General features: G+C 44.0%; 1 protein-coding gene and 1 pseudogene across 2 annotated transcripts in view; both read right to left on the bottom strand.

Annotated features, from left to right (window-relative positions):
- RAB11FIP3 (RAB11 family interacting protein 3) overlaps positions 1-27154 on the bottom strand; it is a 106786-nt gene that overhangs the window by 66089 nt on the left and 13543 nt on the right. The gene's annotated exons all lie outside the window — the stretch shown is intronic.
- Positions 21898-24492, bottom strand: LOC118652874 (annotated as a pseudogene).

Below are 27154 nucleotides of genomic sequence, written 5' to 3' on the forward strand. Positions count from 1 at the left end.
AAGATTCAATAAAGCTTATTATAGCAGTAGAAAAGTGAAAACCTAAAATACCAAAGACAGAGAATTAATCAAATAAATTCTAGCACATTCATTCATATAAAGAAAAAGTAGCCATAAAAATCGTGTTGTATGCCGAAACCGGTTTGGCTCAGTGGATAGAGCGTTGGCCTGCGGGCTGAAAGGTCCCAGGTTCGATTCTGGTCAAAGGCATGTACCTGGGTTGCGGGCACATCCCCAGTAGGAGATGTGCAGGAGGCAGCTGATCGATGTTTCTCTCTCATCGATGTTTCTAACTATCTCTCTCCCTTCCTCTCTGTAAAAAATCAATAAAACATATTTTAAAAAAAATCGTGTTGTAAATGGAGGGATCTGGAGAGTATTGTGCTAAGTGAAATAAGCCAGTCAGAGAAAGACAAGTATCACATGATCTCACTTATATATGAAATTTAATGAATAAAATAAACTGACAAACAAAACAGACCCAGAAACACTGAAGCATGCAACAAACAGGTATTTCGGGGGTAGGGTATTAACCAAAGAACTTATATGCATAACCATGGACACAGACAACAGTGTGGCGAAGACCTGGGGAGGACGCTGGAGCAGAGTAGAGGCCTCACTAACTAATTGGGAGAGGGGGGAAAAGAGACATCTGTAATACTTTCAACAATAAAGATAATTTTTTTAAAAAAATCGTGTTGTAGAAGTAGATATATTGACATTGAGAGAAAATGAAAACATATTGATTTAAAATAGGTTAAAACTGCAAACTAATTATGACTTTGGTTTTACCTCTCTTATATAAATAATAATTTAAAAGTCTAGAAGACTGAAAAGATTCACACAGCTGAATGGGATTTTTGTTTTCTCCTTTTTTGCATGTTTTATTTAAATGTGCATTTTCTGCCCTTGTTTTCTTTTTAAGTTTCTTTTATTGCTTTAATGACAATACCAACCAATGAGAACAAGTTCCTTTTTTTTTTTTTAAGAATTTTATTGATTGGGGGGGGGAGGGAGGAGGGAGAAGGGAAGAGGGGAGGAGGGAGATGGGAGAGGGAAGAGGGGATAGGGGAGAGGGGAGAAACATTGGGACCTCCTCCTACACACCTCCTACTGGAGATGAGCCAGGAATCAAACCAGCAACCTTTTGTTGCATAGGATGACGCCCAACCAACTGAGCCATACCGGCCAGGGCAACAGATTCTTTTTTTTTTTTTATAATATATATTTTTATTGATTTCAGAGAGGAAGGGAGAGGGAGAGAGAGATAGAAACATCAATGATGAGAGCGAATCATTGGTTGGCTGCTTCCTGTATGCCCGCTACTAGGGATCGAGCCCCCAACCTGGGCATGTGCCGTTGACCGGAATTGAACCCATGACCCTTCAGTTTGCAGGATGACGCTCTATCCACTGAGCCAAACCGGCTAAGCTGCAGGTTCTTGATTCATGTATTATAATTACTAAGATTCCTCCCACTAGAAAGTTCTTAGTTATAAAAGAGAAAGCCCATCCTAGCTAGTTTGGCTCAGTGGATATGGATTAAATGTCAGCCTGGGGACCTAAGGGTCCTGGGTTTGATTCCAGTCAAGGGCACATGTCCAGGTTGTGGGCTCAGTCTCCAGTAGGGGGCATGCAGGAGGCAGCTGATCAATGATGCTCTCTCATCATTGATGTTTCTATCTCTCTCTTCCTCTTCCTCTCCTCTGAAATCAATAAAAAAATATTTTTAAAAAAGAGAGATAAAGCCCTATATTCTCCTAAGTGCTGATGAGGCTCACTGGTACTTCCCATGAAATGCATTATAAGGCAGGCTCCTTGAATGAAGGGAGGAGTGTGTTAAAAATAAAATCACCCCCCTAACCGCTTTGGCTCAGTGGATAGAGCGTTGGCCTGAGGACTGAAGGGTCCCAGGATCGATTCCAATCAAGGGCATGTACCTTGGTTGCCGGCACTTCCCCAGTGGGGGGTGTGCAGGAGGCAGCTGATCAATGTTTCTCTCTCATCGATGTTTCTGACTCTCTATCCCTCTCCCTTCTTCTCTGTAAAAAAATCAATAACACATATTGGAAAAAATAAATAAAATAAAATAAAATCACCCAGCCCAGACGGTATGGCTCAGTGGTTGAGCACTGACCTATGAACCAGGCGGTCATGGTTCAATTCCCAGTCAGGGCACATGCCTAGGTTCCGAGCTTGAGCCCTAGTGTGGGGAGTGCAGGAGGCAGCCAATAGATGATTCTCTCTCATCACTGATGTTTCTCTCTCTCTCTCCCTCTCCCTTCCTCTCTGAAATCAATAGAAATATATATATTTTTTAAATGCAACCTTGTTTTTCTTAGATTTTAGTAAAGTAAACCAAGCCACCCAATGCTGGGATGAAACAGAACTTTTTTAAACAAGTGAGAAAAGAAGAAGATGAGAGAGAGGGGTGGAAGAAGAAAGGAAGAGGGGGAGGGGAGCAAACACTGTGGAGGCAGCTGCTCCAGCATGGTCTCTCCTTACTCTTCTTACTCTCCTGGAGAATCACACCTGACAGGAAAGACTATCCACCTTTGTGTTCAAAGAGCCACCTGATGAAGCTGCTGAGTAGAACTTGAGCTCCTGCCCACAAAGGGCCACTCATGGGTGCTGCCTTTGAAACCCAAGCATGATGTAACACCATCCCTGTGCTTCTGGGCAGCAAACAAGGCCTCTCCGTCAGAAAACAGCCCAACAATACCGAAAAAAACTCAGCTTCTACTTAACTATCGCTTAGTGCTGCTGTAGAAGCAGAATCCACACAAGCATCCAAATGGAAGTGAGACAGAGCTGAACAGGAGAGAGAGAGAGCCGCTCATGAGCACAGCCCAGGGCAGTCGTCCATACCTTTGCAAATATCCACGGCCTTCATGAGAATTCTCACAGGCTCCAAAATGAAAGAGAAAAAAGTACTTTTGAATCAAAGCATGTGCACCACACCTACCCTGTCCTTCACACGGACTGAGCCTAAGCCTGGCAGGGGTCAGGACAGCACAGTGACAATCACAAAGGAAGCCTGTGCCCAAGCAGCAACTTTTAAGCCTGACCACAAAACAAACTTTACATTTCCTGATTTTGCCCTAGTCAGTGTTGCTCAGTGGTTAAGAGTGCATGCCAGCTGCACACCGAAGGGTCTCAGATTCGATTCGCAGTCAACGGCACATACCTGGGTTGCAGGTTGGCTCCTCAACACCAGTCAGGGGTCAAGGTGCACACAGAAGGCAACTGGTCGAGGTGTCTCTCTCTCTCACACATCAATGTTTCTCTCCCTCCCTCTCTCTCTCCCCCTCACCCTTCCTCCCTTGCACACACTCTCTGAAAAGCAATGGGAAAAGTATCCTCAGGTGAGGATTAGAAAAGAAACAAAAGTTTACTGATTACTTACTGGCAACAAAGGCCCCACTGACTCACCCAGGCTAGCAAGGGCCCACAGACCACCTAATACACAGCCCTGGGGCTTTCCCCCAAAAGGGCAGCACCCCGAAGTTGAAAACAATCGGACTTTGGGTTTGACAGTTCCAGGTTCAAATTCAGCCTCTCTCACCAACTGTCTTTCTGGCCTTCTCAGAGCTGTTCCTCAACAAGCTTCCTAGGCTAAGGTGATGTTACTTGCCCACAACACAGTCTACACCAAGACCCACAAACAAGGCACCCAAACCTGCTGTAAGTTCACGTGCTCCCACCTGTGTGAGGACAAAGGCTATCCTCCTCATCAAAGTTCTCAACTTCCCAGAGTGCAGAAAGAGGTTTCCTGCTCTCTTCCTGGACCCGCCTCCTGGGTCTGACGGACCCGATCTTCAGCACAGCTCTGTGGTAATGCTGTGTGCAGCCTGGGTCAAGAAGCACTGCTGTGGAGAACACTGCTCGGGAACTAGTTAGGAATGCCCCACCCAGAACTTGCTAGAAGAGAAACCTGCTGATGAGACCTAGCACTGGTTTTAATAAACCCTCCAGGCGGTGTGATGCCTCTGGCGCTCGAGAACCTGTGAAGTGGAGGGAGGAGTAGAGGTCCAGCAACTGCATGTAACACCCCCAAACTCCCCCGGGACACCCACGCGCAGAAATATTAACCCACTTCAAAAATCAGTCATTTAGGGAACCTCCGGTTTCACAGGTTGTGAGTATGAACCTGGGTTCTTCCTTCTTTAAATACACAAGTCAAGAGTACATGCCTGAACATCAGTCACTCAAACCCGTGTTATTACATCATAGGAAGAGAGAATGAGACCTGAGCATGGGGACACGTGTGTGTGTTTGCTGAATGGTGGAAAAAAGCAGCGCAGGGCAAAGCGTATTGGCCTACTGGGTAGCAGCACTGACTGTGGGGTCCCACCTCACATTAGGGTTCATGCACATAAAATCAGCTTATGGAGGAAACTACAGAATATCAGGCACAGGGGTTGTTTTATTACTATTACAGGACATTTCAAATACCTGATTTATTTTCATCACTTATCTACATGTGTGCATGAAACTAATCAGAAGCACTTTCTGGGGAGTAGTTGTGGAGAAATAAATTTATCCCAAATAAGAACGCATTCTCATTGTTAATAGTGACTGGGGAAGATTTTATGTCCTATGGCATGCATTTCTGGAACATTTGTTTATTTATTTTAATAGTAAACAAATATGACTTTAGTTATCAGGAATATCAAAGATTGAAGAAAAACGAATCCAAGTCACTTTCCCTCCATTTTTAAAAAATGTTTTTATTGATTTTAGAGAGGAAGGGTGAGGGATAGAGAGTTAGAAACATTGACGAGAGAGAAACATCGATCAGCTGCCTCCCACACACCCCCTACTGAGGATGTGCCCGCAACCAAGGCACAAGGCCCTTGACCGGAATCAAACCTGGGACCCATCACTCCGCAGGCCGACGCTCTGTCCACTGAGCCAAACCGGTTAGGGCTGCCTCTTACTCTTACAAGGCACGACCCAGAGTCAGAAAGAGTTTAATTATTTCACCTGCCTTATGCATCGCTCACAGCCACCTCTTAACTAGGTTCCACTTACTTAGAGAGAAACCTAGAGCAGTTGAGTAGCCTGTCAGGGCCCTTAGCCTATCTTAAAATAAACACCAGCCTCTGCCACTCAGCCTCCCCTCCTCAGCCTATTTGCAATCTCTATCCTGTGATTTCCACTCTGTTCCCCTGCTCCTCCCGCTGGCCCTCAAAGGTGCTTTCTAAGCTCTCCACTGGCAACTCTAGCTGAACACCACTGCTCAGTGCCAGCTGGTCCCAACACTACTCACCCTCTTTTCCTTGCTGACAGACTCTAATCCTGTTCAGGTCTTCCTTCCTTCCTTTAATTCAGCAAATACCTCGGAGTGCTACTACACTCCAGCCCACCGGGCACCTTCATGGAGGGTGGGTGGGAATGGAGGCAGAGATGACAAATAGGAGAATAAATAAAACACAGAGTTTGCTAAGATAATGGTAAGTGCTAAGGAGAACAGTAAAGTGGGCAAAGGGGAATGGAGAGTGTTGGAGGCAAGGGAGGCCCCAGTAGGGAAGCTGCCTATAGTCAGGCCAGGAAAGTGATCCTGACTGGTTTAACCCATGCTTCTCATACTCTACACCAGTAATGACGAACCTATGACCTGCGTGTCAGAGGTGACACGCAAACTCATTTTTTTGGTTGATTTTTCTTTGTTAAATGGTATTTAAATATATAAAATAAATATAAAAAACATGTCTTTGTTTTACTGTGGTTGCAAATATCAAACATTTCTGTATGTGGCACGGCACCAGCGTTCAGTTAGGGTTTCCACATGCTGGCGCGCCGAGCTCACAAGGTCCGCCGTCACTGCCCTACGCGCTCCAGCATGAGCACCGCATTTCTAACAAGCCCAAGACATGCTAATGTAATGGTGCTGCTGCTGGTCCAAGGGCTCCACTTGAGAAAGTTCTGCTCAAGCCGACTGTGGTGCCTCCACCTCTTTGCAGGGACAGGCCTGAGGAGCCAACAAAGGGGAGGAGGGTCGGGGGCTTGGGGAGGACTGTAGAAGAGTTTCTTAAACAGAGACACAGGGAGAGGATTCTTTCTTCCTCGGGATGCTGGCTGCTACAGCCACAATCATGAAATCAGTGAGCTAGCATGCTGAGTAGCACAGACAAGGCCAGATCTAAAGGACACTGTTAGAGTGTCACCTGCCTAGGGCTTGTCCTGTGTAAATGTTCTTCTTAATCCTTGGAGCCATTTACAGTCCAGCTTTCTGTTACTTTCTGCTGGACTCTCAGACTACATCTCCAGCCCAGACATCTTCTCTGAGGTCCAAGCCCAGAGAACACTGAAAAGCCCATGGATATGTCCAGAAGGTCTACAATTGAGCTCCCACCTCCCCATCCCTCATCCCCACCCTCAGCCACAACCATTCAGCCATGGGGGTCACATCATTATTGCCTCCCAGAGCTTATAGCTCCCTCTCAGTTCCATCTCCTTGAGCACCACTAAGTCCAAGTAGTCGCCAGCCCTGCGCTGACCTCCTGACCAGTCTCCCCCATCTACTCCTGTCCTCCATAAACTGCGCCATCATTTGAAAAAATAAATCATAGAAGAACCAAGATGGCAGTTAGGTAAATGCCTATACTCACCACCTCCCACAACCACATCAAAATTGTAACTAAAATACAGTACACCCATCATTCAGAACTGCCTGAAAGCTGGCTGAATGGAAGTCTTACAGCTAGAGAAGTAAAGAAGAAAGCTTATTGAGACTGGTAGGAGGGGCTGAAGGAGCTGGTCCGACACCCACGTGAGCTGCGTGTGTGCTCGCGCGCCGCTTTGTCTCTGTGAAGGCCTCCGTGAGAAGCAAGGGGTCTCAGCCGCACAACAGCCCCCCAGCCCAGGATTCCAGAGCTGGGAAGAGAAGTCCCCATAACTACATGTTGTAAAATCCAGCGGAGATTGTGGCTGAGAGACACTGAGGCTGCTGGAGCCCCTGCTGTTACATTTAAAGGGCCAGGAGTGCCGAAACCAGTTTGGCTCAGTGGATAGAGCGTCGGCCTGTGGACTGAAAGGTCCCAGGTTCGATTCCGGTCAAGGGCATGTACCTGGGTTGCGGGCATATCCCCAATAGGAGATGTGCAGGAGGCAGCTGATCGATGTTTCTCTCTCATCGATGTTTCTAACTCTCTATCTCTCTCCCTTTCTCTCTTTAAAAAATCAATAAAATATATTTTTTTAAAAAAGGGCCAGGAAAGAAACCAAGATGGCAGCATAGGTAAACACCGGAAATTGCTGCCTCGCACAACCACTTCAAAACTACAACTAAAAGACAAAACAGACATCATCCAGAACCACAGGAAGGCTGGCTGAGTGGAAATTCTACAACTAGAAGGAAAGAGAAAAGCATACCGAGACTCAGAGGAGGTGTGGAAGTAAAGTGCAGAGGTACGGAGGCACGCACACGCACGTGGAAAGGGCTGGCAACGGAGGACACCGGTGTCTTTTTCTATCGGGAGGGAGTCTCAAGCTCCCGACGACTCTGAACTCCAGTTCCAGGCGAATCTCTGGGGACCCAGATGCATGCGGGGAGAAACTGGACTGTCTGGCAGTGGGCGGAACTCGAGGGCGGCTATCTCTCAGAGGTGCTTGCAGCAATTACCTCGGGACACTGAGACCCAGGGGCCTCTTAGGACAGGGCTGAGGATCAGCCATAGCTGTTTGCTCCGCCCTGTTGATTCCCTGAGACCCCGCCCCACCCAAGCTGCTAGCAGAGGCTTTTACATATGAATGGGCTGGCACTTTGAGATCTAAAATTACCTAACAAACTGCAGCTGGGTCAGAGAGACCCAGAACATCCAAAAGAAGGCCCAAGGCCCCACAGCAGCTTGCACTGCTTCACAGCTGGGCCTCATCTAAGCACCTCCAAACCCAAACAAGAAAGAGGAATCTGCAGACCTCTCCATAGCTCCTGCTGGGTAGACTCAGGCAGAGGCTAAATTACCACCTCCTTAGAGATCCAAGTGCCAGTGTACCCAGTGGTCAGAGTGGGACCATACAGATTACAACTCCTCAGATCCATAAGGGACACACTCAGGGGGCAGACTCAGTGAGCACCAAAGCCCCACTGAAGCAAGTCTTGCCTCGTAAGGGTGTCTTCAGCACAGAAGTTCTCCCACTATAGACACAGCTGATTCTCACATTCAATTGGCCTAGAGGTCAATTCCTCCCAGTGATACCTACAACAATCAAGGCTTAACTACAACAAGACTGTGCACACAGCCCACAAAGGGGTGCACCAAGAGTGTCTACCTCAGGTAATTGGGGAGGCTGAGCCACTGGGCCCTATAGGACACCTAGCACACAAAGCCACTCTATCAACACAGGGAAGCATAAAAAATGAGGAGACAAAGAAACAGGACACAAATGACAGAAATGGAGGAAAGCAAACTACTGGATATAGAGTTCAAAACCACAGTTATAAGGTTTTTCAAGAATTTTCTAGAAACCGCTGATAAATTTAGTGAGACCCTCCAGGTTATGAAAAAGCATCAACTAGAAATTAAGCATACACTGACTGAAATAAAGAATAATATACAGAGATCCAACAGCAGACAAGAAGATCCCAAGAATCAAGTCAAAGATTTGCAATATGAAGAAGCAAAAAATACCCAACCGGAAAAGCAAAAAGAAAAAAGAATCCAAAAATATGAAGACAGTGTAAGGAGCCTCTGGGACAACTTCAAGCGTACCAACATCAGAATTATAGGGGTGCCAGAAGATGAGAGAGAGCAAGATACTGAAAACCTATTTGAAGAAATAATGACAGAAAACTTCTCCTACCTGCTGAAAGAAACAGACTTACAAGTCCAGGAAGCGCAGAGAACCCCAAACAAAAGGAAACCAAAGAGGACCACACCAAGACACATCGTAATTAAAATGCCAAGGGCAAAAGACAAAGAGAGAATCTTAAAAGCAGCAAGAGAAAAAAAGTCAGTTACCTACAAGGGAGTATCCATACGATTGTCAGCTGATTTCTCAACAGAAACTATGCAGCCAGAAGGAAGTGGCAAGAAATATTCAAAGTGATGAATAGCAAGAACCTACAGCCAAGATTACTTTATCCAGCAAAGCTATCATTCAGAATTGAAGGTCAGATAAAGAGCTTCACTGATAAGAAAAAGCTAAAGGAATTCATCACTACCAAACCAGTATTATATGAAATCCTGAAGGGGATTCTTTAAGAAGAGGTAGAAGAAAAAGGTAAAGATACAAATTATGAACAACAAATATGCATCTACCAACAAGTGAATCTAAAAATCAAGTGAATAAAAAGTCTGATGAACAGAGTAAACTGGTGAATACAATAGAATCAGGGGCATAGAAAGGGAGTGAACTGACAATTCTTGGGGGGGAAAGGGGTGTGGGGGGTTTGGGAAGAGACTGGACAAAAATCGTACACCTATGGATGAGGACAGTGGGGGGGTAAGGGCAGAGGGTGGGGTGGAAACTGGGTGGAGGGGAGCTATGGGGGAAAAAAGAGGAACTGTAATAATCTGAACAATAAAGATTTATTTAAATAAATAAATAAATAAATATATAAATGGCCAGCACACAAACTAGAACTCGGTATCTCTGAGCTCCAGCGCCAGGCAGCTCTGGGGTCCAAACACATCTGAGGAGGAACTGGACTGTCTGGCAGCAGAGCAGAAACTTAAGGGTGGCTTTCTCGCAGACACGGGTGCTCACAAGGGTCATTGTTCCTGTGCTGGGACCTCCCCTGATGCAGGGCTGACTGGTAGCCATAGTGAGTCTCAATCAGCCTGGAGGACACTGTTAGCTCTGCCCTGGGGATTCACTGAGACCCCAACGCATCCAATGTTCAGCCCTACCCAAGCTGTTTGCAGCAGTTTGTTCATATGAATGACCTGTCCTGGCTCAGGCTTCAGACTTTGCTAAAATCCCCCAAACAAACTGCAGCTGGTGATAGTGTGCCCCAAACCTATCAATAAAAGGCCCAAGGCCCAGCACTAGCACCAGCCTGCCTTGCTTCACAGCTGGGCCTCACCTCCTGCACAAATCTCCCGCTGTAGATGCAGCTGGTCCTCACAGCCAATTGGCCTGGAGGTCAACTCCTCCCAGAGACACTAACAACAATCAAGGCTGAACTACAAAACTGTACACACAGCCCACACAGGGACATACCTAGAGTGCCCAGCTCAGGTGACTGGGGAGGCTGAGCCACTGGGCCCTACAGGACACCTACTACACAAAGCCACTCTTCCAATTCCAGGAGACATAATAGCTCCACCTAATACATAGAAACAAACACAGGGAAGCACCAAAATGCAGAGACAAAAAAACATGTCACAAATGAAAGAAATGGAAACAAGCAAACTATTGGATACAGAGTTCAAAACCAGGGTTATAAAGTTACTCAAGATCTTGATGAGACTTTTAAGGAATCTTACTGAGAATGCCAAAAGGCATGGGAAAAGACCACTCAGAAATTAAGCATACACTAACTGAATTAAAGACAATTTACAGAGAATCAACAGTAGAGGATTCTGAGAATCAAATCAACCATATGGAATATGAGGAAGCAAAAACACTCCATCAGAAGAGCAAAAAGAAAAAAGAATCCAAAAATATGAATAAAGTGTAAGGAGCCTCTGGGACAACTTCAAGCATACCAGCATTTGCATTATGGGGGTACCAGAAGGCTGGGAAAGCAAGATATTGAAAACCTATTTGAAGAAATAATGACAGAAAACTTCCCCTACCTAATGAAAGAAACAGACTTACAAGTCCAGGAAGCACAGAGTCCCCAAACAAGAGGAACCCAAAGGGGCCCACACCAAGACACATCATAATTAAAATGCCAAGGGTTAAAGACAAAGAGAGAATCTTAAAAACAGCAAGAGAAAAACAGTTACCTACAACGGAGCGCCCATATGACTGTCAGTTGATTTCTCAATAGAATCTTTGTGGGTCAGAAGGGAGTACCATAAAGTATTCAAAGTGATGAATAGTAAGGACCTACAACCAAGATTACTCTACCCAGCAAAGCTCTCATTTAGAATTGAGGGTCTGATAAAGAGCTTCATAAACAAGAAAAAGCTAAAGGAGTTCATCACCACCAAACCAGTATTATATGAAATATTAAAGGGTATTATTGGAGGAGGAGGAGGAAGAGGAAGAGACAAAAAAAATATAACAATAAAATGGCAACAGATATATATCTATCACCACTCGAATCAACAAGAAATCTAATGAACAAAATAAACTGGTGAACAAAACAAAATCAGAGTCACGGAGGCATGGAACAGACTGACAAATAACAGAGGAGAGAGGGGAGGGAGGCTGGAAAGAGATTAACCAAAGATCTTACTTATGGGCACAGACAGTAGGGTGAAGGCCTGGGGAGGGGTAGGAACCAGGTAGAGGGAGGCAAAAATGGAGACATCTGTAATACTCTCAACAATAAAAAATTTTTAAACTAAAAAAGATAAATAAATAAATCTTATTAACTATCCTTCTCTACTTAAACTTTTTTGGTAAGTTTTTATTTTTCAATTACAGTTGACATACAATGTTATATTAGTTTCAGGTTATACATAACATAGTGATTAGACTTTATATAACTTATGAAGTGATCACTCCAATCAATCTAATACCCATCTGACAATTATTACAATATTGACTGTATTCCCTATGTTATATTTTATGTCACCATGATCATTTTGTAACTACCAACTTTTACTTCTTAATCCCTTCTCCTTTTTCATCTATCCCCTCTTAACCCCCCTCCCATCTGGCAACCATCAAAATGTTCTCTGTATCTCTGAGGTTGTTTCTGTTGTTTGCATGTTTATTTTGTTTTATAGATTCCACACAGAAGTGAAATCATATAGCATTTGCCTTACTCTGACTTATTTCACGCAGCACAAGAGCCTTTAATATTCCATTGTATATATGTACCACTTCTTCTTTATCCATTTTTTTTAAATCCTCACCCAAGGACATGTTCATTGATTTTTAGAGAGAGGGGAAAGGAGAGAGAAAAAATAATAATATATGTGAGAAAGAAACATCAATTGGTTTGCTTCCTACACACACCCCAACCGGGCCAGGAATCAAACCCGCAACCTAGGCATGTGCCCTCACTGGAATCGAAGCTGCAACCTTTCGGTGTGCGGGACGATGCTCCAAACCAACTGAGCCACACCAGCCAAGGCTATCCATTCATATATTAATGGACACTTAGTTTGCTTCTACATCTTGACTATTGAAAATAATGCTGCAATGAACATATGGGTGCATATGTCTTTTTGAATTAGTGTTTTGGGTTTTTTTAGGTAAATACCCAGAAGATTTTTTAAAATAAATACCCAGGTAAGTTCTTTGGAATTGATGGGTCTTTCTTTGTCTATTATTATAGCCTTTGTTTTAAAGTTTATTTTGTCTGGTATAAGATTTGCTACTCCAGCATGTTGTTTTTTTCCTTTTTCATGAAATATCTTTTTCCATCTCTTCACTTTGTGTGTGTCTTTTGATCTGAAGTGAGTTACTAAAACTCTTTAATGCCTCTAACCACTCTGGTACTAAGGACCAACATTCCCAGTGTAGCCCTGTGATGTCTAGCCCATCATCTCTTCCAGCCTCACTGCTCCTCATCCTTCTCAAGTGCCCTATTTTTTCCCATTCAGGCCTCCCCATGGGTTGCACCTCCACCTGGAATGCTCCTTACTCTCCCACCCTTTGCCTTACTAATTCTACTCAGCTTCAGAATGTCAGCTCAAAAGTTACCTCAAAAAAAAAGAAAAAGAAAGCCCTGGCCAGTGTGGCTCAGTCTTTGGAGCGTCAGCCTGCACACCAAAGTGTCATAGGTTCTATTCCTGGTCAAGAGCACCTACCTGGGTTTCTGGTTCCAGCCCCGACCCGGTTCAGGCACATGCAGGAGGCAACCTATTGATGTGTCTCTCTCACATCGATATTTCTCTCTGTCAGTCTCTCTCTCTCTCCATTCCCCTCCCCGCTCCCTTTCACTCTCTCTAAAAATCAATGGAAAAAATATCCTCGTGTGAGAATTAACAAAAGATGAATGAATGAATGAGTGAATGAATGGTTATTTCCCTGAGGGAAACTTTTCTAAGGAGGCCAGATTCCCTGCTACACAACTCAAGTAACCTCTGCTTTTCCTTCAGAGCACTCCTATCAGCTTGTACTTAATAATACAACCTTTGGTTTTTCTATACAACATTATGTTTTTACTTGTTTAGTTTTCTACAGACCAACAATAGTTTTTTTCTAGCCTGTCTGCAGGAATCTCACTGTTCAGTACACACTCTCGGACTTCCATTGTTGTTTACTATTACTAGCTCCCCTTGTCACACAGGGGCTCCACCCGCCCACCCCCCACCCCCCCATGGTCCTGTGGGCCTAGTGTCCTTCTTTGGGTGCATCCCTGGTTGTCTTTTCTGATTTAGCCTTCTTGCCTAGGTTCCATGTCAGACAAAAGCCAGGCTTTTTTTTTTCCCAGGTACGACACTGATGTCCGTTCTGCTTCCTGTGCTTCACTGGATTGTCTGGCATCCCCTCTGAGTTTATTATCTTGAGGAAGGCCAGGAAATGGGTTAATCTCACTCCTACCTTAATAAACATCATCACGCACATTTGCTGAGTGAACAAATGAGAAGTGGCTGAGCTAGAAACAAAACCAAGGTCTGTCTGATTCCAAAGCCCCAAGGACACCCTTTTGTTTCCTTTATGTTACATATAACATCCGTTTTACGGATGGAAGTACAGCCCTTACATAACTGAATACAAAAGAACATGACATTCAGGACACCTGGCCAGAATACCATCACCTACAGCACCTATTCCTCAAAGGATTCGTTATGCACAGCAGCTCATCAGACATTCCGTTCCCCAGAGCTTCAAGCACCCACAAGAGCACTGCCCAGGGCCGGGCTCCTGCAAACTGGGCAGGGGAAGGACACGCCTGAAGTTACTCAGTTTACAGCTTCAGGGATTATATTTTAGAGCCAGTAACAGGAAGCTCTTGCTGAAAAAATGAGGTATTTCCAGAAGCTCAGCCAAGGACTCCTGCCTCCTCCCTTTATTACCTACTCTGATGCCACAGAAAAGCTCTGAAATGCTAAGAAAGGCTGGCTAAAGAGCTTCAAAATATCTACAACTTCAAAGCCCAAGACAGTGTCCTCAATGTTCCCAGCACAAAAATTAGGTCTTGCTAGAAGTTAGGTACGTGAAAAGTAACCAGTATGGTTGGAGATATAGTGATATTACTCCTAGTAGAGAAGAACTGGACAAAATAAATGCCTAGCAACCATACTACATTAACATAATGAAATACTTCAGAGTTACAAAAAACTAAGTTGAAAACTTTCACACACAAAATGCAAGAAGAGAAAAGCTAAACCAAATAATTTGATACAGATTTCCTGCAGATTACATTTGGGTGAGAATAGAAAGGGGCAGCAACATCTGAGTCCCAGCCCTGCCACCCCCAGTTCTGAGACACTAACAAGTCTTGCTGTACAGCATCACACAACAATGGTGGGGGCAGTAAGGAAAGTGCATAGGCCGATTCCTAAGCTAGTCTGACAGATACATGGATGGGGTGTTGAGGGAGAGGAGCTTAAAACAGTTAGTGGGGTGAACACATGAGTTTCCTCCACTCCCTCCTGAAAGTCCACTGGGAAAATGCAGCCCCAATGTTCTGGAAGATGCACAGGGATGGACAAGTGGAACTCAGAGCAAAGAGCACATAAATGTAAGATCCAGAGAGGGGGTGTCAGACAATCCAGCAAAGCACAGGAAGCAGAACGGACATCGGTGTCGTACCTGGAAAAAAAAAAAAGCCAGGTTGAGTGTCTGACATGGAACCTAGACAAGAAGGATAAATCAAAAAAGACACCCGGGGATGCACCCAAAGCAGGACACTGGGCCCAGAGGGCCATGGGGGGTGGGGGGGGGGGGGCGTGGAGAACCCCTGAGTGACAAAAGGAGCTAATACACAACAATGGAAGTCCAAGAGTGTGTGCTGAACAATAAGACTCTGCAGACAGGCTAGAAAGAACTATGGCTAGTCTGTAGAAAACTAAACAAGTAAAAACATAGTGTTGTATGGAAAAACCAAAGACTGCATTAGAAAGGAAAGGTAACCACAGCACACCTAACAGGTATGAAAAATATCTACAATCAAAATAGATAAATACGGGGAGAGAAACCAAGATGGTGGCATAGGTAAACACCGGAGTTTGCTGCCTCAAACAACCACTTCGAAAATACAACTAAGAGACGGAACGGACATCACCCAGAACCACAGGAAGGCTGGCTGAGGGGAAATTCTTCAACTAGAAGGAGAGAGAACAGCATACCGAGACTCAGAGGAGGCGCAGTGCGGAAAATACAAAGGTGCAGAGGTGTGTGCGGAGCGGGCTAGTGGCTGAGGACGAGGTTGTCGTTTTCAATCAGGAGGGAGGCTCAGGCCCTGAGCTCCAGCTCCGGGCGAGTCTCTGGGGACCCAGACTCAAACGGGAGAAGCGGGACTGTCTGGCATCGGTAGGAGGGCGAGGGCAGCTTTCGCTCCGAGGTTTGCAGCGGTTGCTGGGACACTGAGAGGCAGAGCCTCTGGGGACAGGACTGAGAGCAGCCATAACTGCTCGCTCTGCCCGCCCTGTAGATCCCCTGGGACCCGCCCCGCCCAAGCCCTGCACAGAGCCATTTGCCAGATAGCCTCAGGCAAAGGCTAGATTAGCACCTCCCCAGAGGACAGACGTTTTCCCACTGCAGACACAGCTGATTCTCACAGCCAGTTGGCCCAGAGGTCAAATCCCCCTAGTATTAACTACAACAATCAAGGCTTAACTACAACAAGACTGCGCACAAAGACCACTGGGGGTGCACCAAGAAAGCATAAAAAATGCAAAGACAAAGAAACAGGACAAACTTGTCAATGGAGGATATTGAGTTCAGAACCACACTTTTAAGGTCTCTCAAGAACTGTCTAGAAGCCGCCGATAAACTTATTGAGATCTACAAGAAATATAATGAGACCCTCGATGTTGTGATAAAGAACCAACTAGAAATTAAGCATACACGGACTGAAATAAAGAATATTATACAGACTCCCAACAGCAGACCAGAGGAGCGCAAGAATCAAGGCAAAGATTTGAAATGCGAAGAAGCAAAAAACACCCAACCAGAAAAGCAAAATGAAAAAAAGAATCCGAAAATACGAAGATAGCGTAAGGAGCCTCTGGGACAGCTTCAAGCGTACCAACATCAGAATTATAGGGGTGCCAGAAGATGAGAGAGAGCAAGATATTGAAAACCTCTTTGAAGAAATAATGACAGAAAACTTCCCCTTCCTGGTGAAAGAAATAGACTTACAACTCCAGGAAGCGCAGAGAACCCCAAACAAAAGGAATCCAAAGAGGACCACACCAAGACACATCATAATTAAAATGCCAAGAGCAAAAGACAAAGAGAGAATCTTAAAAGCAGCAAGAGAAAGAAACCCAGTTACCTACAAGGGAATACCCATACGACTGTCAGCTGATTTCTCAACAGAAACTTTGCAGGCCAGAAGGGAGTGGCAAGAAATATTCAAAGTGATGAATGCCAAGAACCTACAACCAAGATTACTGTATCCAGCAAAGCTATCATTCAGAATTGAAGGTCAGATAAAGAGCTTCACAGATAAGGAAAAGCTAAAGGAGTTCATCACCACCAAACCAGTATTATATGAAATGCTGAAAGGTATCCTTTAAGAAGAGGAAGAAGAAGAAAAAGGTAAAGATACTAATTATGAACAACAAATACGCATCTATCAACAAGTGAATCTAAGAATCAAGTGAATAAATAATCTGATGAACAGAATGAACTGTTGATTATAATAGAATCAGGGACATAGAAAGGGAATGGACTAACTATTCTTGGGGGGGAAAGGGGTGTGGGAGATGAGGGAAGAGACTGGACAAAAATCGTGGACCTATGGATGAGGACAGTGGGTGGGGAGTGAGGGCGGAGGGTGGGGTGGGAACTAGAAGGATGGGAGTTATGGGGGGGAAAAAAGAGGAACAAATGTAATAATCTGAACAATAAAGATTTAATTAAAAAATAAATAAATAAATAAATAAAACAAAATACATAAATACAGAATGTCTATTTAGGCAAGATTAGAATTAATTGTATTGAAAGAATGGAGGAGACAGAGGGAAATATGTGGGTGTACCTTCGACAAAAGAAACTCAATAGAAACTACCTAAAACTGGGGGGCAAGGGGGAACACTAGAAGGAAACAGCCAGGAGTCTGGAAGTGGGAAGTAAAGAGAGTATAACTACTCTTTGTTATATAACGTGTAGCTCACTATTTGATTTTTTAAAATTATACACATGATAAAAATTAAAATTAAACCAAAGTATAAAATTAAAATAAATACCAAAAAGAGTGCAACAAGCTGAGGTCAGAGGGTAGCTGAGACATGTCAGAAAGAATAGGCCAAGGTGTGCTGCTTTCCCAGTTTGGGTCCTGGCTTTTCATCTGACCTTCTACCACGACAGAAAGCAGGGAGGGCGGAGGGAAGCTCTGAGGCATTCTGAGGAGCCAGCAGAGTGGGTCCCAAGTAAACATTTATGATATTAACGTGTCAGAATAAATACCACAGTGAGGGAAAGAGCGATGTTAAAATAAAATATGACGGGATGGGGGAAGGATCTTTAAAGAGATGCAAACATTTTCAAAATTCTCTAGAAAACTGGCTCTCTGAGTGACACACCAGGACCAACAACAGCAGCATCACCAGAAACTAATTAGAAACACACTTCTTAGCAAGCCTCACCTGAACCAGATAAATCAGACACTCTGGGGAGGGACCAGAAGTCAGTTTTAAGGAGACCTCCAGGTGATTCTGATGAGAGCAAGTGCGTGAGATCAGGCGACAACATGGTCCCTTCAGTGGTGTAAAACAGTCTCTCAGCAAGTGGTCTAGAGATCCCGAGGGAGACTGGTGTCCCGGGGAGCAGGGTATCCAAGTCCATAACAAATTTCGTAACATGCTAAGACATTCTTTCCTTTCTTTCATCTCACTCGCCCACAAATGTACAGTGGAGTTTCCACAGGTTACATGACACAATTGCTTGCAGAGGCAGATATAACAATCCATTCTCACCCAGCCTGTGTGACTCAGTAACTGAGCATCGACTCATGAACCAAAATGTCACTGGTTCAATTCCCGGTCAGGGCACATGCCTGGTTGTGGGCTTGATCCTGGGGTGTGTAGGAGGCAGCCTATTGATGTTGATGTTTCTCATCGATGTTTCTATTTCTCTATCCCTCTCCCTTCCACGCTCTCTAGAAAATCAACAAAACACCTATTTAAACAAAACAAAACAAAAAAAACAGCCAAAACTGGTCTGGCTCAGTGGATAGATCGTCGGCCTGCGGACTGAAAGGTCCCAGGTTCGATGCCGGTCAAGGGCATGTACCTGGGTTGCGGGCACATCCCCAGTGGGGGATGTGCAGGAGGCGGCTGATCGATGTTTCTCTCATCGATGTTTCTGACTCTCTCTCTCTCTCCCTTCCTCTCTGTAAAAAATCAATAAAATATATTTAAAAAAAAAAAAAAAAGAATCCAGCTCTCTTCAATTAAGCCAGACATTTAAGAGACTTGCAAAAATGTAAAACAATGCCACTCTTCTCACTATTTTAGAAAATAGTTACTTTGCATAAAAATGTCATTAATGTTAACATGTAATGATTTATTTTTACTGTTTTTAATTTATTGATCTGAGAAAGAGAGAAAGAAAGAGAGAGAGAGAGAGAGAGAGAGAGAGAGAGAGAGAGAAAGAGAGAGAAACAGTGATTTGTTATTCCACTTATTTGTACATTCATTGATTGCTTCTTGTATGTGCCCTGACCAGGAATGGAACCAGCAACCTTGGTGTATTGGAATGATGCGCTAATCAACTGAGCTACCCGGCCAGGGCTGTAATGAATTATTTTTAACAGATAAATAAAAATAACTTAGATTTTTTTTTTTTAGTTTTACTTTCTAATATAGCAAAGATCAATAGATATAACCCACATAAACAAAGGCTCTTTGGTACTCAGTAACATTTAAAAATGTAAAGGAGCCCAGCCGGCGTGGCTCAGTGGTTGAGTGTTGACCTATGAACCAGGAGGTCACGATTGGATTCCAGTCGGGGTACATGCCTGGGTTACGGGCTCAATCCCCAGTGTGGGGTGTGCAGGAGGTGTCTGATCAGTGATTCTCTGTCATCACTGATGTTTCTACCTCTCCCTCTCCCTTCCTCTCTGAAATAAACATATATATATAAAATAAATAAAAATGTAAAGGAGTCTAAAATAAAAAGTTTCTGAAGCAGTAGTCTAAGGCTTGAATGACCTAAACAAGGAATTTCCTGATCATCACAGTATGTATCTAACCAAATTTTTTATCCTCACCGGAGGATATGTTTATTGATTTGAGAGAGAGAGGGAGAGAGAAACATCAATCTGTGAGAGAAACATCAATTGGTTGGCTCCCATAAGTGCCCCAACCAGGAATTGAACCTGAAATCTTTTGGTGTTTGAGACGATGCTCCAACCAACTTACCCACCTGGCCCAGGCTGTATCTATAACCAAATTTAAATGCTTTCTATGTCACTAACAGTGAGAACAGGTAAATTTGTGGCTTAATCCAAACCCAAACCACAAATCTAATTTTTTTTTAAATATATTTTATTGATTTTTTACAGAGAGGAAGGGAGAGAGATAGAGAGTTAGAAACATCGATGGGAGAGAAACATCGATCAGCCGCCTCCTGCACATCTCCCACTGGGGATGTGCCCGCAGCCCAGGTACATGCCCTTGACCGGAATCGAACCTGGGACCCCTCAGTCCGCAGGCCGACGCTCTATCCACTGAGCCAAACCGGTTTCGGCCACAAATCTAATTTTACTGCACGTTGTTGATACCAAAATGTACAACGAAACCCCACAACTTCTGCATGCAACATCCCCTCACATATACCCAAATTCTCTACAATAGCATCCATCTGACCACTGCCATACCAAGACAAAATAGAAAGCAGAAAATGTAGTTAGCCTGAAACAATAAAATAATTTTTAGGTACTCTAAGCATTTCTAAACTCTTTCACACATTTACTCAAATCTGGACTTATCACATTTGAAAATTGTCAATAGGAAGGGAGTTCTCTCCTAATTTCCTTTTGAAGGAGTCTGTATGTTGAACAAGATATTTACATCCCTTATGGAGCACCATCCCTTGATAGAAAAGAATATGGTTAAATCACATTCCTAGTGTAAGAGGAGTTTGGATTTCCTATTTCAAAGAGAGGGGTCATTTCACACCCTGTGTACTACAACAAATGCTAGATTGGTTTAGTTAAAAAGTAAAGCCTGTGTGCCTATGTGTAATATTCCTTTACTTATTTGGGACAAAGAGGTTTTATGTTTGTTTTTGTTGGTGGTTTTTAAGATTAATAAAAGCCACACAACCAGCCGAAACCGGTTTGGCTCAGTGGATAGAGCGTCGGCCTGCGGACTGAAGGGTCCCGGTTCGATTCCGGTCAAGGGCATGTACCAGGGTTGCGGGCACATCCCCAGTGGGAGATGTGCAGGAGGCAGCTGATCGATGTTTCTCTCTCATCGATATTTCTAACTCTCTATCTCTCTCCCTTCCTCTCTGTAAAAAATCAATAAAATATATTTAAAAAAAAAAAAAAAAAAAGCCACACAACCAAATGTACATTACAAGACGAAGTGTAGCTCTGGCCAGTGTGGTTCAGTTGGTTGTCCCGTATACCAAAAGGTGCCGGGTTCAATCCCTGGTTGGTGCCTGTGAGGGAGGCAACTGGTTGATGGTTCTCTCTCACACCAATATTTCTCTCTCTCTCTCTTCTCTCTCCTCTCTCTCTCTCTCCCCCCTCCCTCCCTCTCTCTTTTTCTCTCTCTCTCCCTCCCTTCCTCTAAGATCAATGTTTTTAAAAAATCTTCCCATATCTTTTTTTTTTAAATGTTTTTACTGATGTTTAGAGAGAGAGACAGAAACATCAATCAGCTGCCTCCTGCAAGCCTACTGGGAATCTAACCTGCAACCTGGGCACATGTCCTGACCAGGAATCAACCCAGTGACCTCTTGGTGCATGGATCAACACTCAACCACTAAGCCACAACCACTGGACTTCCCATATCTTAAAAAAAAAAAAAAAATGATGAAGTGTAGGTTATCATCATTGAACTTCCCATATTGTGTTTTTCCCTTTTATTTTGAAGTATGTTGAGCCCACTGTAAAATTCAAAGAATATAAGAAACAGCTATATATCCTTCCCCTAGATTCACCAATTATTAACGTCCTTCCACATTTTATGTCTCTTTCTACACACGACTTTTTGTGTGGAACTATTAAAAGTAAGCTACAGACATCAAGATACCTCCCTAAATCCTTCTAGCACAGCCGTGGGCAAACTACGGCCTGCGGGCCGGATCCGGCCCATTTGAAATGAATAAAACTAAAAAAAAAAAAAAGACCGTACCCTTTTATGTAATGATGTTTACTTTGAATTTATATTAGTTCACACAAACACTCCATCCATGCTTTTGTTCCGGCCCTCCGGTCCAGTTTAAGAACCCACTGTGGCCCTCGAGTCAAAAAGTTTGCCCACCCCTATTCTAGCATGTACTTCCTAAGAACAAGGACCACCCTCCTTCATAATTAAAATACCATATGACACCAAAGAAATTTAACACTGATATTATCAAATATTCTGTCTATATTTAAATTTTCCCAATCATCCCTATAACAGCCTTTACAGTTTTGCTTTGTTTTCTTTTTTGCTTGTCCATTGAGGCATTTTATTTGCACATATGTATTACAGCTCTAGAAAAAGAATCCCAGGATTTTCCTTCTGTGTTTTCATCTGGCTTCTTCGTGGTCCATGATGCCCTCAGAGACTGTCAGTACAATGAAACCAAACTGATGGGACATATCTACACTAATAAAAGACAAGCATGCAAATTGACCATACCTTCGCTATGCCTTAAGCCATGCCCACCAGCCAATCAGAGCAACTATATGCAAATTAACTCAACCAAGATGGCTGCCAACAGCCACGGAGCTGGAGCAAGCAGGAGGCTTGGTTGCCCCAATGATGGAGGAAGCCAAGCTTCGCGCCTGCCACGGCCGGCTCTGAGCTCCACTTAAAGCAACAAAGTTTCAATTATAGAAGGTAAATAAATCCCAGAATTAAAAAAAAAAAAAAAAAGGAGAGGCGGGGAGCTTTGGTCTCCGAGGGGCTTGGCCAGCCTGAAAACAGCCCTCAGCCCCTCACCGAGACTGGCCAGGCACCCCAGTGGGGATCCCCACCCTGAAGGCGGTGTGACCAGCCTGCAAACAGCCATCAGCCCTAACCGGTTTGGCTCAGTGGATAGAGTGTCAGCCTACAGACTCAAGGGTCCCAGGTTCGATTTCAGTCAAGGGCATGTACCTTGGTTGCGGCTACATCCCCAGTAGGGGGTGTGCAGGAGGCAGCTGATTGATGTTTCTAACTATCCCTCTCCCTTCCTCTCTGTAAAACATCAATAAAATATATTATAAAAAAAAAACAAAAACCAGCCATCAGCCCCTCACCCAGGCTGGCCAGGCACCCAAGCGGGACCCCCACCCTGATCCGGGACACCCTTCAGGGCAAACCAGCTGGCCCCCACCCATGCACCAGGCCTCTATCCTATACAGTAAAAGGGTAATATGCAAACCGACCCTAACAGCAGAAAGACTGGGAATGACTGGTCACTATGACACACACTGACCACCAGTAGGCAGACGCTCAATGCAGGAGCTGTCCTCTGGTGGTCAGTCGCTCCCACATGGGGGAGCTCTGCTCAGCCACAAGCCAGGCTGATGGCTGCCAGTACAGCGGTGGTGGTGGGAGCCTCTCCTGCCTCCTCAGCAGCGCTAAGGATGTCCAACGGCAGCTTAGGCCTACTCCCCGCTGGCAAGTGGACATCCCCCGAGGGCTGCTGGGCTGCCAGAGGAATGTCTGATTGCCATCTTAGGCCCAACCCCCCGGGGAGCAGGCCTCAGCCAGCAGAGGTCATCCCCTGAGGGGTCCCAGACTGCGAGAGGGCACAGGCCAGGCTGAGGGACACCCCCTCTCCCCCTGCCGAGTGCACAAATTTTTGTGCACCGGGCCTCTAGTCTATATATATAAAATCCTAAGCGACTGTTATGACTGGATAACTGGCTGGTAGCTATGATGCACACTGACCACCAGGGGGCATACGCTCAATGCAGGAGCTGCCTGCCAACCTCCCATGGTCCCTCCCCCTCAGCTGGCCAGCAGCCCTAATTGGGACTGGGTGAGACAGCCAAGCGGAGGAGCCCCATCTGTGTACAAATTCATGCACCAGGCCTCCTGTGACCCAACCATAAATTTATTTTCATTACTACTTCCTAACTGTAATATTGCTACTGTTATGAATCGTAATGTAAATATCTGATATGCAGGATGGTCTTAGGCAACCCCTGTGAAAGGGTCGTTCGACCGCCAAAGGGGTCACGACCCACAGGTTGAAAACCGCTGCTGTAGTATGTATGTGTGTGTGTGTGTGTGTGTGTGTGTGTGTGTATATACACATACATATATTTATTTTTTATTTCAGAGAGGGAGAGATAGAAACATCAATGATGAGAGAGAATCATTGACTGGCTGCCTCCTGCATGCCCCCCACTGGGCATTGAGCCCACAACCTGGGCATGTACCCTTGACCAGAATCGAACCAGGACCCTTCAGTCCGTAGGCTGATGCTCTATCCACTGAGCCAAACCGGCTAAGGCCATTTTTCTCTATCTTTGAGTTGCCCATCAAATCGGAGGCTGATTATTCCACACTTACCTAACCTGCCTGTGAGGTTCACAATTTTCCCAGCTCTGTGGTCATCAATAATTTCAAATTCGCCAATGTAACCATGCTTCATCATTACAGTAAGAGACCAGACAATGACTTTGGAGCATGACCTAATAAGAACCTAGTGTTTGCCTCTTTTTGGCTTTATTGACACTCTTGAGAGCATCAGCCAGGACATCCATGAGCACCATATGCAAGCACAGAAACATGGCGAAAAGTGCTGTTTTGTTTTCTTTTAATCCAGGATCCAATCAAGGGCCAGGAATTAGTTGTTATAATTCTTTGGTCTTCTTCAATCTAGAAGTGTCCCAACCTTTTTTATGACAGTGACATTTTGAAGAGTTCAGGCTGCTGATGTGTAGAATGCCTACAGTCTGGTTTTATCTGATATTTTTCCGATTATGTGACTCAGTTTAAACATGCTTTGCCATCCAAAAGCACATAATCTGTTATTGGGGAGTCTGAATTTGATCACCTGGTCATGGTAGAGTCTACCACAGCCATGGGCAAACTACGGCCCATGGGCCGGATCCGGCCCATTTGAAATGAATAAAACTAAAAAAAAAAAAAGACCGTACCCTTTTATGTAATGATGTTTACTTTGAATTTATATTAGTTCACACAAACACTCCATCCATGCTTTTGTTCCGGCCCTCCGGTCCAGTTTAAGAACCCATTGTGGCCCTCGAGTCAAAAAGTTTGCCCTCCCTGGTCTACCAGGTTTCTCCAATATAGAGATATCTTTTTCCTTTTGAAATAAATCATCTGTAGAATGATACTTTAGACTGTGTATCCTGTTCGCCACCCCAATCGCAAATGTTTACACAATGTTTCTTGCCAACCACTGATGATTGTTGCCTGACTCAATTATTTCCTTGGTGGTTGCAAAATACTGATTCTCTAAATCTTTCACTCTTTCTACTGTAACTAGCATTTGTCTGTAAGGAGCCCAATACACCCTCTGGAGTATCACTGGGACTGATTTTTACTCACTATGTGCTGTGAACTTTAAAATTCAGTGTATCCTTTATCATACCATCATGATTCTTTTTTTTTTTTTTTTTTTTGGTGCTCAAAATGTCCCAGATTTACCCAGTGGGAACCCATTTGAGCTGCTCCCGTTTCAGCATGTCTCCATCAATTTTTGAACACTTCCTTGCTTTCTGGTACAAAATAATCCAGGTTCACGTTGAATTTTGTCCGCCCAAAATCTGGACTATTTCTCCAAGGATCTTTGTTTCTTTTAGTGGGAAGTGATATTTGGCAACCAAGATCTGGGGCAAGGTGTACTCATTGCTACTAGGATGTCATTGCCCCCACACCCTCTTAGAAGACAGAGCTAGGAATTTTTTTTTGAACATGTATTCACACTGCTACCTCTAATTTAAATCCCAAGATGACAAGGTTCTTCCCCACCTTTTCCATACCATATTTTTATCTCCTTTCTCTTAGAGAACTGTGGTTCCCAACACTAACCAGTATATTTACTCATTGGCACTATCCCAAAATATAACCAACGTAATTTCAAAATTACTACTGCTGATCTATCAACAACAAACCTACTTTGTAGTTTACAAATTTTTTTCTTTAGAACATAATCCACTAAAGGTATACATAGCACTGTGGTCATGTGACTTGAATTATATTCCTATAGGGTTATATTATTAATCCAATAACTTCTAGGTTCATTTGCTTCTATTTTATTTTATTTATGTTATTTTTAAAGAGGGAGATGTTTTATTTTTTTAATTAAAGAATTTATTTTATTGATTTTTTTGCAGAGAGGAAGGGAGAGAGACAGAGAGTTAGAAACATCGATGAGAGAGAAACATCGATGAGAGAGAAACATCAATCAGCTGCCTCCTGCACCCCCCACTGGGGATGTGCCCGCAACCAAGGTACATGCCCTTGACCGGAATCAAACCTGGGACCCCTCAGTCCACAGGCTGACGCTCTATCCACCGAGCCAAACCAGCCAGGGCCATTTGTTTCTATTTTAATTAAATTTTAGGTTTTTTTCTATTATTATTGCTTTAATTGTATTTTTTTGAGTATTTAGAATATTTGTATAGTTCAAAAGTCAAAACTATATAAAAAGGCATACTCAGCCTGGCCGGATGGCTCAGTTAGTTGGAGCACTGTTCCGTACCAAAAGGTGTTGGATTCAATTCCCAGTCAGGGCGCATAGCGAGGTTGTGGGTCTGATCCCTGGTTGGGGCACATGCAGGGGGTGGCCGATGTTTCTCTCACATCAATATGCATTGATATCTTTGTTTCTCTCTCTCTCTTCCTCTCTCTCTAAAAAATCAATATAGATGAAGTTTTTTTAAAAAAGGCATACTCAGGTTTCACTCTTATCCATTATACCTTTGTCCCCACCTACCGTAATAAGTTATTTAAAATTAGTTTCTTGTCTATCCTTCCTGTGTCTCTTTTTGTGGAAGCAAATATATACATATTCTTATTTACCCTTCTTTTTTTCTTTTTCAATTGATTTCAGAGAGGAAGGCAGAGGGAGAAAGAGAGAAACATCAATGATGAGAGAGAGTAATTTATCAGCTGCCTCCTGCACACCCCCTACTGGGGATCAAGCCCGAAACCAGGGCATGTGCCCTTGACTGGAACTGAACCCAGGACCCTTCAGTCTGTAGGCCAACGCTCTATCCACTGAGCCAAACCAGCTAGGGCTCCCCTTCTTTCTTATTTCACATTCTTTCTTTTTCTTTTTTTGTTAGTCAGATCCTGCTGGCCCAGGCCTGCCCTGGAGCCTGTGAGTATGGAAACCTCAGATGGGTTGAAGATTATGACTACATGACCAGGAGGATAAGGGCAAGGAGATAGAGGCCTAGTCTGGAGATTGGTAAGGTGTGGTTTCTTACTCTACCTGTGAATTCCTCTTCCTCTGAGCTGAAGTCCATCATTTAGGGTTCTGGGCCTCAGATCCCTCACCTTTTTTAAAAAATTATAGTAAGTTAACCATTTTAAAGTATACTGTTCAGTAGCATTAAGTACATTCACATTGTCATACCCATCATTATTACCCATCTCCGGGACCTTTTCATCTTCCCAAACTGACGCTCTACCCATTAAACACTAACTCCCCATTCCCCTCTCCTGGGAACCACCATTCTACTTCCCATCTCTATAATTTGACTATTCTAGGAGCCTCCTATAAGAGGAACCATACAATATCCATTCTTTCTTACCACATGTTATGTGGTAATTTGTCCT

This window comes from Myotis myotis, unplaced genomic scaffold, assembly GCF_014108235.1.
Source record: "Myotis myotis isolate mMyoMyo1 unplaced genomic scaffold, mMyoMyo1.p scaffold_m19_p_35, whole genome shotgun sequence".
Lineage (NCBI taxonomy): Eukaryota > Metazoa > Chordata > Mammalia > Chiroptera > Vespertilionidae > Myotis > Myotis myotis.